Here is a 15,732-nt window from a genome sequence, read left to right as displayed (position 1 = left end):
CGATGTTACTCGAGCAATACGTCTGTACGCGAAATTTCCACACTCCTAAACTTTTTCCGATGCGATAGCGAAGTGAAAACGTGAAGGGAGACATACAGGAAGAAAGCGTACAGGCCGACTGTTGACTGACAGAGACCGCCGACAGTTGAAGAGGGTCGTGATGTGCAATAGGCAGACATCTATCCAGACCATCACACACGTATTCCAGACTGCATCAGGATCCACTGCAAGTACTATGACAATTAGGCGGGAGATGAGAATATTTGGATTTCATGGTCGAGCGGCTACTTATACGCCACACATAACGTCGGTAAATGACAATCAATGAAGGGAGACATACAGGAAGAAAGCGTACAGGCCGACTGTTGACTGACAGAGACCGCCGACAGTTGAAGAGGGTCGTGATGTGCAATAGGCAGACATCTATCCAGACCATCACACACGTATTCCAGACTGCATCAGGATCCACTGCAAGTACTATGACAGTTAGGCGGGAGATGAGAATATTTGGATTTCATGGTCGAGCGGCTACTTATACGCCACACATAACGTCGGTAAATGACAATCAACGCCTTGCTTCGAGTAAGGAGCGTAAACACTAAACGACTGAACTGTTGAAAATCGTTGTGTAGAGTGACGAATCACGGTACACAACATGGCGATCCGATGGCAGGGTGTGGGTATGGGAAATGCCCGGTGAACGTCATCTGCCAGCGTGTGTAGTGCCAACAGTAAAATTCGGAGGCGGTGGTATTATGGTGTGGTCGTGTTTTTCATGGAGGGGGCTTGCACCCCTTGTTGTTCTGCGTAGCACTATCACAACACAGGCCTACATTGATATTTTAAGCACTTTACTGCTTCTCACTGTTGAAGAGTAATTCGGGGATGGCGCTTGGATCTTTCAACACGATCGAGCACCTGTTCGTAATGCACGGCCTGTGGCGGAGTGGTTACACGACAATAACATCCCCGTAATGGACTGGCCTGCTCAGAGTCCTGTCCAGAATCCTATAGAACACCTTTGGGATGTTTTGGAACGCCGACTTCGTGCCAGGCCTCACCGACCGACATCGATACCTCTCCCCATTGCAGCACTCCGTGAATAATGGGCTGCCATTCCCCAAGAAACCTTCCAGCACCTGATAGAACGTATGCTTGCGAGAGTAGAAGCTGTCATCAAGGCTAAGGATTGCCCAACACCATATTGAATTCCAGCATTAGGGGTGGAGGGCACCATGTCTGCATACTTTTGATCACATAGTGTATTACGAGATCTATACAGAAGGTAAGGTCCGATCGGTCGCAAAATTGAAACCACTGTCTAAATAAGCAATGTTTTATTTGCAGCAGTTAGCTACACCTTCCAGCTACTTCTCTACATAGTCACTGCACCGACTTAGACATTTGTCGTAGCGTTGTACCAACTTTTCAGTACCCTCGCCATTGAAGGCAGCCGCCTGTGCTTTCCCCAAATTCTCTACGATGGGATATAGCTCACTGTCTGTGCCAAAATCTTATCTTCGTAGCTGGCTGTTCATCTGAACAGTGATGAAAATCACGAGGAGCCAGCTACGAGCTGTATTGCGGTTGATCAAACACTTCCCATCGAAAAAGCTGCAGAAGCATCTTCATTGCCCCTGCAGAGTGCGGCCAAGAATCGTCGTGAAGAAGGAAACGCGTGACAGTTTTGCTACGTGGGCTGCATGGCATCAGGCGAAATCTCTCATCAGGCCCTCATACTTGGCGGCAGACACTATTTTCTAGGCACGTTTACGTGCTCACTGTGCACTAATAACCGAAAGAACCGACGTGACGCGATTGACGGGAGTATTAGAGACAGTGTCCAACACATCGGTGCAAAGCTTCATCGTATGTTCATTGCGGTTTCCATGTCGCGCACGATCGAACCTTACTTTCTGAATAGCCCTCGGATAAAAATGTGTACATATATGTATGTACGTTCCACATCTCCTAAAACAAAGAGCCCATTTCAACCAGACTGGTGCACATATTCCTTACTCTCAAGAAACAGTCGTTGCGAGGGTAACAATCACCTACATACACTGACGGAAACAAACCGCAACACCAAAAAATAATAAATTTAGATTAATGAAATTTCGGTAATCTGCTTGTGTGGTAGCATACTGTAGCTAAGTGATTAACACTGCAAGATTTCAGGTTAATGTAAGCGCGAGATAAGCCATTGCAAACTTTAAATCGTCGTACACTAGTAACCGATGTAGCGCGAGAATGTTGAATGCAAGCAAGCAAACGTGCATGCATTGTGCTGTACAAGTGCCGGATGTCATTTAGTGTGATGGAGTTCCATGCCTGCTGGCGTTTGTCAGTGAATACGGGGACAGTTAGTGCTGTCTGTGGATGACACTGGAGTTGTCGTCCGATGGTGTCCTATATGCGCTCGATTGGAGACAGAACTGGTGTTCTAGCAGAACAAGGCTATATATCGACACTCTGTAGAGGATGTTGGGTTACAACAGCGGTATGTGGCCGAGCGTTATCCTCTTGGGAAATACCTCCTGGAATGGTGTTCACGAATGACAGCACAACAAGTACAGGCCTATTACAAATGATTGAAGCGATTTCGTAAATTCACTGTAGCTCCATTCATTGACATATGGTCACGACACACTACATATACGTGGAAAAACTCAAAGTTTTGTTCGGCTGAAGCCGCACTTCAGGTTTCTGCCGCCAGAGCGCTCGAGATCGCAGTGAGGCAAAATGGCGACAGGAGCCGAGAAAGTGTATGTCGTGCTTGATATGCACTCACACCAGTCAGTCATAACAGTGCAACGACACTTCAGGACGAAGTTCAACAAAGATCCACCAACTGCTAACTCCATTCGGCGATGGTATGCGCAGTTTAAAGCTTCTGGACGCCTCTGTAAGGGGAAATCAACGGGTCGGCCTGCAGTGAGCGAAGAAACGGTTGAACGCGTGCGGGCAAGTTTCACGCATAGCCCGCGGAAGTCGACGAATAAAGCAAGCAGGGAGCTAAACGTACCACAGCCGACGGTTTGGAAAATCTTACGGAAAAGGCTAAAGCAGAAGCCTTACCGTTTACAATTGCTACAAGCCCTGACACCCGATGACAAAGTCAAACGCTTTGAATTTTCGGCGCGGTTGCAACAGCTCATGGAAGATGATGCATCCAGTGCGAAACTTGTTTTCAGTGATGAAGCAACATTTTTTCTTAATGGTGAAGTGAACAGACACAATGTGCGAATCTGGGCGGTAGAGAATCCTCACGCATTCGTGCAGCAAATTCGCAATTCGCCAAAAGTTAACGTGTTCTGTGCAATCTCACGGTTTAAAGTTTACGGCCCCTTTTTCTTCTGCGAAAAAAAACGTTACAGGACACGTGCATCTGGACATGCCGGAAAATTGGCTCATGCCACAACTGGAGACCGACAGCGCCGACTTCATCTTTCAACAGGATGGTGCTCCACCGCACTTCCATCATGATGTTCGGCATTTCTTAAACAGGAGATTGGAAAACCGATGGATCGGTCGTGGTGGAGATCATGATCAGCAATTCATGTCATGGCCTCCACGCTCTCCCGACTTAACCCCATGCGATTTCTTTCTGTGGGGTTATGTGAAAGATTCAGTGTTTAAACCTCCTCTACCAAGATACGTGCCAGAACTGCAAGCTCGCATCAACGATGTTTTCGAACTCATTGATGGGGACATGCTGCGCCGAGTGTGGGAGGAACTTGATTATCGGCTTGATGTCTGCCGAATCACTAAAGGGGCACATATCGAACATTTGTGAATGCCTAAAAAAACTTTTTGAGTTTTTGTATGTGTGTGCAAAGCATTGTGGAAATATCTCAAATAATAAAGTTATTGTAGAGCCGTGAAATCGCTTCAATCATTTGTAATAACCCTGTATAATCACCAGACTGACGTACGTATTCACAGCCAAGGTGCGTGAAATAACAACGAGAGCGCCCCTTGTGTAATACGAAATCGCGTCTCAGACCTTAACTCCAGGTGTAGGTGCAGTGTGTAGCACGCAGGCAAGTTAGTTGCAGGTCCCCAATTGGCCTCCTCCTAACCGACACATGGCCGTCACTGTCACCGAGGCAGAACCAGCTTTCATCCCAACACACAACAGACAACCACCCTGTCCTCCACTGAGGTCTCGTTTGACACCGCCGACGTCGCAGGTGGCGCTGGTTTGGGGTCAGTGGAATGCACGCTACACGGCGTCTGGCTCGGAACTGTCCTTCAGGTAATCGACTTGGAACTGCTAATCAAATTTCTGCTGCAGATACAGTACGATGTACCAGAGCCATATGCAGAACACGATGGCCTTCCCTCTTGGTAGTGCCATGGTTTTTTTGTTTGTTTGGGGTTTAAGGGCGCTCAACTACTGAGGTCATTAGGGCCCAGTCACAATTGTTAGAGCACATAAAATCTAGTAAAACTCAAGGGGGGGGGGAGGGGGTGACACCAGAAAGTTCTTACAAAGATGCAGATAAAATAAGTGAAGGAGTTAGATGTCTTTGGGCAAGCCAGTCAAAGTAATGAAACGAAGATCACGAGCAGCTGGTCGAGCGTCATCAGCTAAAATATCCTGTAATGTAGATGGCGGAGACAGGACAACACGAGATTGACTAAAGCGCGGATACGACAATAAAACATGGCGCACTGTTAATGCATGACCACAAGGGCACTGCGGAGGTGGGTCACCGGAGAGCAGGTAGCGGTGGCTAAACCGGCAATGCCCAATCCGCAACCTGGTCAGAAGGACCTCCTCGCGCCGAGATGGTCGGGAGGAGGTTGTCCAAGCAGTTGGGAACGGTTTTACTGCCCGGAGCTTGTTTCCTTGAAGTGATGACCAAGTATCCCACCATAAAGACACAAGCCTCTTACATACATCCCCACTAATGTCAGATGACGGGACACAATGGGGGGCTGGCCGAGGCAGGAGGACTGCAGCCTTGGCTGCAGCATCAGCAGCCTCATTCCCAGGCACTCCTACATGGCCGGGAACCCACAGAAAGCTGACAGGAGAGCCATCAGCAGCAGAAGAATGGAGGGACTGCTGGATCCGTTGCACCAAGGGATGGACCGGATATGGAGCTCCAAGGCTCTGGAGAGCACTGAGTGAGTCAGAGCAGAGTACGTACGATGAATGGCGGTGGCGGCGGGCATACTGAACGGCCTGATGGAGAGCAAAAAGCTCGGCCGTAAAGTTGGAACACTGGTCGAGGAGCCGGTATTTAAAGGTGGCGGCCCTGACGACAAAGGCACAGCCGACACCATCGTCAGTTTTGGAGCCATCAGTGTAAATAAAGGTGTGACTGGCAAGTCGCGCACGAAGTTCGACAAACCGTGAGCAATACACTGCAGCCAGAGTACCCTCCTTCGGGAGTGAGCCGAGGTCGAGATAAATATGAACCGGAGCCTGGAGCCAAGGTGGTGTCGGGCTCTCACCCTCTCTGAAGGTGGTAGGGAGGGCAAAATCCAATTGTCGAAGCAGGCGACGGAAGCGGACTCCAGGGGGCAGCAGGGCAGACACATACAACCCGTACTGACGGTCGAGAGAATCGGCGAAGAAGGACTGATAAGAGGGGTGGTCGGGCATTAACAACAGCCGGCAGGCATACCGACAAAGCAGTACGTCGCGCCGGTAGGTCAATGGTAATTCGGCAGCTTCAGCATAAAGACTCTCGACGGGACTAGTGTAGAATGCTCCGGTCGCAAGACGTATCCCCCAATGGTGGATGGAGTTGAGACGGCGTAAGAGGGATGGCCGAGCAGACGAGTAGACGAGGCTCCCATAATCCAGCTCTGATCGGCCTATGCACCGATACAAGCGAAGCAGGACAGTGCGATCCGCTCCCCAAGATGAAGCACTAAGAACTCTGAGGACATTAAGGGAACGTGTACAACGGGCAGCCAAATAAGAGACGTGCGGAGACCAACAAAGTCTCCTGTCCAGTGTGAGCCCTAGAAACTTAGTTGTTTCCACGAATGGGAGAACAACGGGACCGAGATCTAAGGATGGCGGAAGGAACGCTTTATATCGCCAAAAGTTGATGCAAACCGTCTTCTCTTCAGAGAACCGGAAGCCATTTGCCACACTCCATGAGTATAGGCTGTCTAGACAACGCTGAAGGCAGCGCTCCAGGAGGCATGATCTCTGGGCACTGCAGTAGATCGCGAAGTCATCGACAAAAAGAGAGCCTGAGACATTAGGTGGAATGCAATCCATAATTGGATTGATCGCTATGGCAAAAAGGGCTACGCTCAAGACGGAGCCCTGAGGCACTCCGTTCTCCTGGAGGAAGACGTCGGACAATTCGGAACCCACACGTCCCCTAAACTTACGATCTGTTAAAAAGGAATCAATAAAAAGGGGCAGGCGACCGCGTAAACCCCACCGGTGCATAGTGCGGAGGATACCTCCTCTCAAACAGGTATCATAAGCCTTCTGCAAATCGAAGAACACGGCTACCGTTTGGCGGTAGTGCCATGTGGCTGTCCGGAGGCCGGTCTTCTTGCGGGCGTACATTCCCGTCACAACCCCTGCCGGCAACATTTCTGCCAAGTCTTTCTGCAGTATCACAGAAGGAACACCCAGTTTCTTGTAGCCCTATTCCACGACCTCGTTCACACGCAGTGGGTTGCTGATAGTGGCGTCTTTGTCGGCTTGAAGACATTCTTGACTAACATCAACTCGCCACGTCCAAAGCTAACAACAGTAATTCTCACAACCGTTACAGCGTGTATTTAAAGCAAACCTGATTTGCATCCTCGTAGTGGCGCTATTGTTGCCACTCTCACCCGAATGGCGCATAATTTGTAAAGACGTCATCTTTCAGATGTAGAGATACGCCTACCATCTTTCGTTTATGTGACACAATTCAGTTTTGGTTTTGCGATTTTTTTCGTCTTTATATAATAGTTCAGGAGGTATGACGTCCTAAACAATGAGATACGAGGAAAACTGTCACATCATGCATGATGTTTAAATCTGTTACTTCTTTGCTACTAACAAGGGAACCTCCCCATCGCACCCCCCTCAGATTTAATTCTAAGTTGGCACAGTGGATAGACCTAGAAAACCTGAACACAGATCAATCGAGAAAACAGGAAGAAGTTGTGTGGAACTATGAAAAAATAAGCAAAATATACAAACTGAGTAGTCCATGCGCAATATAAGCAACTTCAAGGGCAAGCTGAGCTGAGGAGCGCTGTGGTCATGTGGCTAGCGTGAGCAGATGCGGTACGAGATGTCCTTGGTTCAAGTCTTCCATCGAGTGCAAATTTTAATTTTTTGTTTTCAGTTTATGTCACAAATTCTTATGTTTTCATCACTTTTTTGGGAGTGATTATCACATCCACAAGAAAACCTAAATCGGGAAAGGTAGAAGAATATTTTTACCCATTCGCCAAGTGTACAACATAGGTGGGTCGACAACATATTCCTGTCATGTGACGCACATGCCGTCACCAGTGTCGTATAGAATATATCAGACGTGTTTTCCTGTGGAGGACTCGACTGACCTACGACCTTGCGATCAAATGTTTTCGGTTCCCACTGAAGAGGCACGTCCTTTCGTCGACTAATCGCACGGTTTTGCGGTGCGGTCGCGAAACAAAGACACTAAACTTATTACAGTGAACAGAGACGTCAATGAACGAACGGACAGATCATAACTTAACGAAAATAAAGATAGTAAACTTATCACTCGAGGGAAGACTTGAACCAAGGACCTCTCGTTCCGCAGCTGCTCACGCTAACCACGAGACCACGGCGCACATGTGCTTACATTGACCTTGATGTTGCATATCTTGCGCATGGACTACTCAGTTTGTATATTTTGCTAATTTTTTCATAGTTCCACACAACTTCTTCCTGTTTCCTCGATTGATCTGTGTTCAGTTTTTCAAGGCCTATCCAATGTGCCAACTTATAACTAAATCTGAGGGGGGTGCGATTGGGAGGTTCCCTTGTAAGAAGACAATGTGCACAATGCCACTAAATGTACCAACCGAAATATATGATTGTACGACACCTAGCTTATGAGATATGTATCACAAACATTGAGATGAGTGGAAAAATGTCGCATCATGCGTGTACTCGGAATACATTTATTCTTTACTACCAGGACACTCATACCGTCCAGTCAACGTAAGGAAATCCCTGACACCTGGCAGCGCTTTTGACAGCTTTCAAGTGCGAAGCGCCAACGGCTGTAGACGAAAACAATTGCCGTCTATAGAGCTGTGAAGACGCATTGCCGTAGAGATGTTTACAAATTCGCTTTGTAGCTCCTGGACGCATAACTAGAAATATTATTGATAGTGAAGATCTCAGGTAAATAAATATTACAGAAAAATTGAATTTTACGTACTATACGTCTTAATTTGGATGTTGACTTATAGATTTGTACATTATGCGTATTTCTTTGCACAACTGTTTCATAAATTCAAAGGAAATGAATTTTTTTCGATATTTCACTACAAATACAGTCCATTTTTTGTTTTCTTTCCGACAGAAAATTGCCAAAATAAATACCCGAGTAACGCTAGTTTAGTCAGCTATTAAACAATAAGTCGCAGTTACAGATGTGTTGTATGACAGTTACCTTACAGACTTATATTAGAATGCAACTTTCGTGAAATGTCTGCTTGGAAATTTGTTTTCACAGGTTTTCTCCAACGAATAATATTTTTCTTGTTGTATGTATTTACAGACACACACAAACACTTAATTATTATTCATTTTATTTTCATTATTGTACACTTTCGTTGGGCCATAAAACTTTCAGCAATGCGCACCACGTCTATCGATTCACTGACAATGTATGAAAACAAATGCAGAATGCTTGCAAAGAACATGAGAGTCAAATACGCTGCGATAGAGTGATACATTACAAAGATACATTTCACGAAAAGGAGGCGCATAGTACTGTTATGCGTAACTGGAAACGTATTTTAGGTTAAATACAGGGCGTTAAATTCAGACAAATAAGTCAAATTTAAATGAGTTACATCATTACAAACTTAAAAGATAATCTGGAAATTTATCAGTAAACACTTCCGGGCTAAGTTGCCGTGGTCGATCTGTAGAAATTCTACAGAGAAGAATTTCTACAGATCGACAACGGCAACTTAGCCCGGAAGTGTTTACTGATAAAGACGCCGGCCGTGAAAGCCTACATGGGATGATAATCTGGAAAGTTCGGTGAATGGTCTCAGAAAATAAAGGAAACACGAGTTAAAAAGAAAATACCTTTGTTGCCCTTCAAAATAATCACTATTAGTTACAACACACTTTTGACATCGGTTGTACATCTGTCGAAACCTGTCAACAAACGCTTCTTGTGGAACCGTTCGAAGCCCCGTGGTCACACACGACGTCTGTGAAGTGTTAGCCTTTCTGGGGTGGGCCAGATCTGGATAATAAGGTGCGTGTTGAAGAACAGCCACATGACGTTGAGCGAAAAAGTTGAGCACGCAGACGTTGCTGGTGCGGGTGTCAAGTAACGAGTGACCACAGTGTTCAAGCGAAGGCACTTTAAGGAGAAAGGTTTGCTGACCGTTTACAACAGCTTTACAACCAATAAATCGATGGCAGAAGAGCTTTAAAGCTAATAATGATTACTTTGAAGGCCAATAAATGTGTTTTCTTTTGCAACCCTTATTTCTTTTAATTTCTAAGACCTTTCACTAAACTTTTCAGATGCGCGTTTACAAACCGACAGAGAAATAAATGTTGACAAGAATGTAAGTAAAAATATCAAGTTCTACTTCAGCGTTGTCCACAACGGTGATTCGTATATTTGTTTCTTTGCCGCTTCTGCGGAGAACCTCTTCATTCCCCATCTTATCTGTCCACCTAATTTTCAAGATACATAGTGCAACTGATGCAAGTGCAAATGTTTCTATTGGTGACTGAGGACGGCGTGATGAAGAAGATTACATCGGTGTTTACGTCATTTGCAGACTAACGGAGTCGTTACAAGCTGCATGTATTACGTTGGTTCGTACCTTGAAGTATGTGCGGCAAGAGAAAGCCAGTAATGCTTATTTTCCCCTGGCCAAGAGGTCAGACGTTGGGGTGTGGACGCGTGGAGGCAAAACAGATAGTCTATACTGACAGGCGTAGTCCCCTTACTGTTAGTGGCTGCAGTGCGACCGTGTAGAAAACATCAAGTCGCAAAGTTTCTGACGTGTTAGTGGGAAGACTTCGACACAGAGAAGGAAAAACCAACACATTAAAAAATTTTGCACCTATACCCGTTACACCTTGTATGAGGGGCAACGAAAAGTTGCTTTTCGAAGGCCACACTAACTTCATGCCTATATGTCAGTGCTTATATTCCCGCATCGGAGGCGCGCTTCATAATTCTCTTCTTTTCTCGTTTTCCAAACCATCCATTATTCATTACCGTAAAAGGCTGTGCTCCAAATGCAAATTCTCTGATATTTCTTCTTCAAAATAACGCCGATATTTGATACTAGCAGACTTCTTCCGACCAGAAATGAAATGAAATGAAACGATCGTCTGGAATTATTGGTTCGGAGACCTCGTCTGGCGTTGTTCGGTCACCTGCTACAAGTTGAAACTTCCCCTTTGGAAAATATTTATTACTGTTCTGGTAAACCTCTTACGTTATTTGTTTTTCAAGCAGCTGAGCAAAACTGAACGTACTCAGACATTTCTCTCTTTACTTATTCTGATCAACACTAAACTAACACACAATATTTTTAGCGCAACGCAATCTGACTTTCAATAATCCCTACAAAAGAATGGCCCTGACTAACAATAACCTATACCTTTCATGAATCACTTACCTCACAAAAATCTTCGTTACTCGAACTACTGCAATACAGTGAGCGCCAATACTGCCAACTAAATAAAAGATTTTGATGGAGAACAAACAATGTATTTACCTTAATATTGTTCAAAAGTCACCATATATATAAGTTCATGACATCCAGTCTTACAAATTTCCTTTTTCTGACGGAGACACGTCCAGATCGTCCGCTCTCAAAACTCTGTCATCTCTCTCCCCACATCCACCACTGATAGCGGCTCACCTCCAACTGCGCAACGCTACGCGCTGTTCACATCCAACTGCCCAACACTACAATAGCGAATATTCCAACAATGCCAACCAGCCACAAACTGCACACAGCACAGCCAGTGATTTTCATACAGAGCGCTACGTGGCGTTACCAACATAAAAACCTAAACAGCCTACTTACATAGCCCCATGTTCCCCACAAAAAATTTTACAAATTGTTTTGGGTAGTGGCCAATACTTATTTGCTAAAATTTTTTATATTAACGATAACAAATATATCAGATGCACACACTTATTGATACACTGTTGGTCAAAAGCAAAAATTGTCCTCACAGTCCATAAAGACAGTCCTGATCATTCAACACAGTAGTAATTGCAGGGTTTTGTTTTTCTCAAAGTCTGAGCAGTAAAAGAAAATGCACACGGAAGTAGTGGATTTCCATGCAGTCTTGAAGAAGTGGTGTTGTCCTTCCAACGGAAAGACAATGCTGACTCCTGACATGCAGACAGGTAATGGGCTACAACAGAGCTAACCCACAGCAGAGTCAGACGAAGTTTTGAAGAATATTGGTAGGTAGGTCATCACAGAGCAGACCCACTGTAGTCCTGGTAGAGAGCATGGTATTGGTGGGCCATCAAAGGTGCAGATCCACTGTAGTCCTTGTAGAGATGGCCAGCAGCCATCTCTTGCAACTGTGCGGGTGCAAAATCACCATCGACTGGATGTCATGAACTGATATATATCTTATGACTTCTAAACACTATTAAGGTAAATACATTGTTTGTTCTCCATCAAAATCTTTCATTTGCTAACTATGCCTAACAGTAGTTAGTGCCTTCAGTCGTTAGAATCTTTTATTTAGCTGGCAGTATTGGCGCTCGCTGTATTGTGGTAGTTGGAGTAACGAAGATTTTTGTGAGGTAAGTGATTCATGAAAGGTTACTGTTAGTCATGAAAGGTTACCGTTAGTCAGGGCCATTCTTTTGTAGGGATAATTGAAAGTCAGATAGCATTGCGCTAAAAATATTTTGTGTCAGTTTACTGTTGATCAGAATAAGTAAAGAGAGAAATGTCTGAGTACGTTCAGTTTTGCTCAGCTGCTTGAAAAACAAATAACGTAAGAGGTTTACCAGCACAGTAATAAATAATTTTCCAAAGTCTTTCTATTGTCCGCCACTTCTGTGACGAGGCGTCGATTAGGGTGAGATGAAATGATTAGGTCAACACAAGCTCCCAGTCGCCGAGCGAAGAAAATCTCTCGTCAAGCCAGGAATCGAAACAGAGACACGCTAACCAGTAGACCACCAGGTATGGACCTTGGCCAGAAATGACCTCTTTGCCTAAACTATTATGTTTTTTTGTGCTTCTTGTTTCGTTCGTCGTGTGTTTCATTTTCCTTCCAAAGTACCAGAATTTCTTCAGTTCGTTTACTTCGTGACCCACAATTTCGATGTTAAGCTTATCGCTAATCTCATTTCTGCAACTCGTCATTATTTTTCATCTTTCTTCGGCTTACTTTCAAATGATAGTGCGTGCTCTTTAAACTATTCTTTCCACGCAGCACGTCTTGCGCCTCTACCTCACTTGCACTGAAGCAAACAATGTCATCAGCAAATCTAATCATCGATGTCCTTTCACCGTGAATTCTAATCCCACTTCAGAACTTTTTATTTCTGTCGTTGCTTTTTCGATGTACCCGCCAGGATAGCCGAGAGCGCTAACGTCCTGCTCCCTGGACTCGGGTAGGCGCGCCGGCCCCGGATCGAATCCGCCCGGCGGATTAACGACGGGGGCCGGTGTGCCGGCCAGCCTGGATGTGGTTTTTAGGCGGTTTCCCACACCCCCCTGGGTGAATACCGGGCTGTTCCCCACGTCCCGCCTCAGTTACACGACTCGCAGACATTTGATACACATTCACACTATTTCACGATTTACACTAGACACAGACAGCTGGGGTGCACTAATTCCGCCCCGGGGGGTATGGGGTGGCGGCAGGAAGGCCATCCGGCCACCCCTTCACTTAACCATACCAAATCCGTACTTAACCCTGACGACCCGCGCACAATGCGGGATAGAGGCAGTGGCGATAGAAAGAAAGTTGCTTTTTCGATGTACAGGTTCAACAGGAGGGCGGGAACGCTGAGTGCCTGTCTTACACGCTTTTTAATCCGAGCACTTTTTTGGTCTTTCTGCTTTTTTCCCCTTCTTGGCTTTTGCACGTATTGTATATTAGCCGTCTTCAGCTATAGGTGATACCTATAGCGGGTCTTTTGGAATGCTTCCCAATGCATAGAGTGATTTTCCAAGTTGCCAACTCTGGTGTGGCACCGCGATCTCTGGACGATATCACACGACTGTCTGCCAGAAGTTGAATGTCGTGTGTTTGCAAGCGCGAGCGGCTGCCTAGCATGAAACTACGCGAAATGCTGAGAGCCTACCGAAGTACGCAGTAGATATTCATCTTTTTATACGTTCGTATAGCATTACACGATGTAGTATGCCACAGATGTTTCCATCTGATGTGATGATAACTGCTGATGTAGCGAGACGGGCACATATTGCAAGGACCTTATTTTGGACTATGGTGCTGGCACAGCGGCCTTATGGGAAGTGTATCAGCGGAAGGTATAGAGATGCCGCCCTCGTGCCGAGAATTCTGTGAGCCCAGTAACAGCCGAAGTTACGCAACTTGGTGGACTGTCCCGGCAACTCATTACGTACAACACAATAGAGCTTAATTACCAGGTTCTCTCATGTAAGCGTAGCCGGGGCAGTTCTGCTTATGGCTGCAGGTAGTAATTAGTGCAACTTGGAAAGTCACTCTATGCAATGTTTTTATTGTCAGCTGATGTACGTCCATTGGTTCACGACATACCAACGAAATGTTTTTTTCGTGGAAGATGTGCGTCATTCAAGAATTTTCTTTTCTTTTGTCTACAGTATTCGGTTTTCAAGTGTACTTGATGAGACAAGAGTGTAACTAAAGTGATACGTAAGGCAACGTTACCTCAATAATATCATCCCAGAATTCCAGTTTACCACGAGGAAAGTGAGCAGTGAGAAACTTAATTTTGTGGCTACGTATGTGATCAGACGGGTAGACAGGACTTTGGACTATTAAGTCCACAGGACAGCTACACAAACTGATTGATTCCTCTGTAAGGAAACTATCACCAAACACAAGAAAAAGGTATCATTGGTGGACAGGGCTAATAAAATCTGCAAGCCGTTTTATTTACAAGATGACTTGAATCACGTACGGTAATAGTTGCTCCAGGAACGAGGTGGATCGAAGACAGAAAAGCTGGGGAAAAACTGGGAAAATATTTCTCTGGTTTATTAGAATGATTACGGACCGAATGGGGAAAGTGTTGACAAGTATGGGGTTTAAACGTTCTTTAGTCCCACTAAGAAGATAAGAGAACACTTAAGAACGCGCAAACGATGTAAGGCATGTACTACCGACACCTGGTGTGTGTTTAATTGTGGGCAAGTATTCGTCGGTACCACAAAAACGAGTATTAAAATCCACTTCGCCAAACACAAAAGGAACTGCCGTCTGGGACATACTGACAAATCGGCCTAGGAGAACATGTCTTCCGAGATGGAAACCACGAAATGGGATTCAGTGAGACGCGCTTTTTAGCAAAGACAACACATTTTCATGCACGTACGTGTAGAGATGTCGTTAAGTTCCACAAATTAGAGAAAGGAAACAAGTGTTAATTTACATAATATGGATGTCGATTTTGCGCCATCACAGTGGCTGTCGGTTATTTTTAATCTAGAAAGATGGAACCAGGCAGAGGCAATCACGTAATACCGCAGTCTCTCAGTCCGGGAGTTTTAACGGAAGCAAACACCGGCCGTGGAAGTTCACATCGTATGACAGGTACAAAATTACTGTGCGACTCACACTGGCAATAGTGCGATAGAAGGACATAAAATGAAAAGGGGTTCTGAGTACTGAAGAGCAATAATCCGAAATCGCATGGAAACAACGCGCCGACATAATACTTGACGGAAAAAGCGACTTGTACTAGTACATAGGAAATTAATTCTGAGCGGCGTGAAATTTAAGTTGAGAAGATATGGTTGCACTTGGTGCCACAATTCCCAGGTAGGGAGGAATACACTATACCGAAAGAGGTAAATTCTTCATAAAATCTGCCGATCACTGCAGTGATGAAGACGTTGCTGAACGGAGAACAGGGCAGGAACGATACTGTTTGAAACGTGTGACGGATGAAAGTGATTCTTCGGCCATTGCCCTACAGCAACTCGCGTTGACAGCAAATTAATGATCCGCTGATCTGTACTGCTCACTAACTGCTATGTCTGTAGAAATGAAGACCAGATTGGGAAAAACAGTTTCACACAATGTTACCAGGATACATTAGGCACTTCTGTGCCTCCACAAGTGGTGTCGTCCGAAGAACGGGATACCAACGCAAGGCTGGCAACTCGCAACGAAATCGTAGAAAACGAAAGTCGTTGCGTGCCTCACGGACGAATGAGAAACGCCGGCGTAGCCACGCCTCCTAGAACTTCGCTATATGACCGCAATCGACGGTCCAGTCACGGGCGCAATTCGCAGTCGCGGATAAAGACGACAGCATTTTCTTAATAGGCTGTCAGTGGGTTAAATGTCTTAGGCAC

This window comes from Schistocerca piceifrons, chromosome 7, assembly GCF_021461385.2.
Source record: "Schistocerca piceifrons isolate TAMUIC-IGC-003096 chromosome 7, iqSchPice1.1, whole genome shotgun sequence".
NCBI lineage: Eukaryota > Metazoa > Arthropoda > Insecta > Orthoptera > Acrididae > Schistocerca > Schistocerca piceifrons.
Note: the sequence above shows the minus strand (reverse complement) of the source record.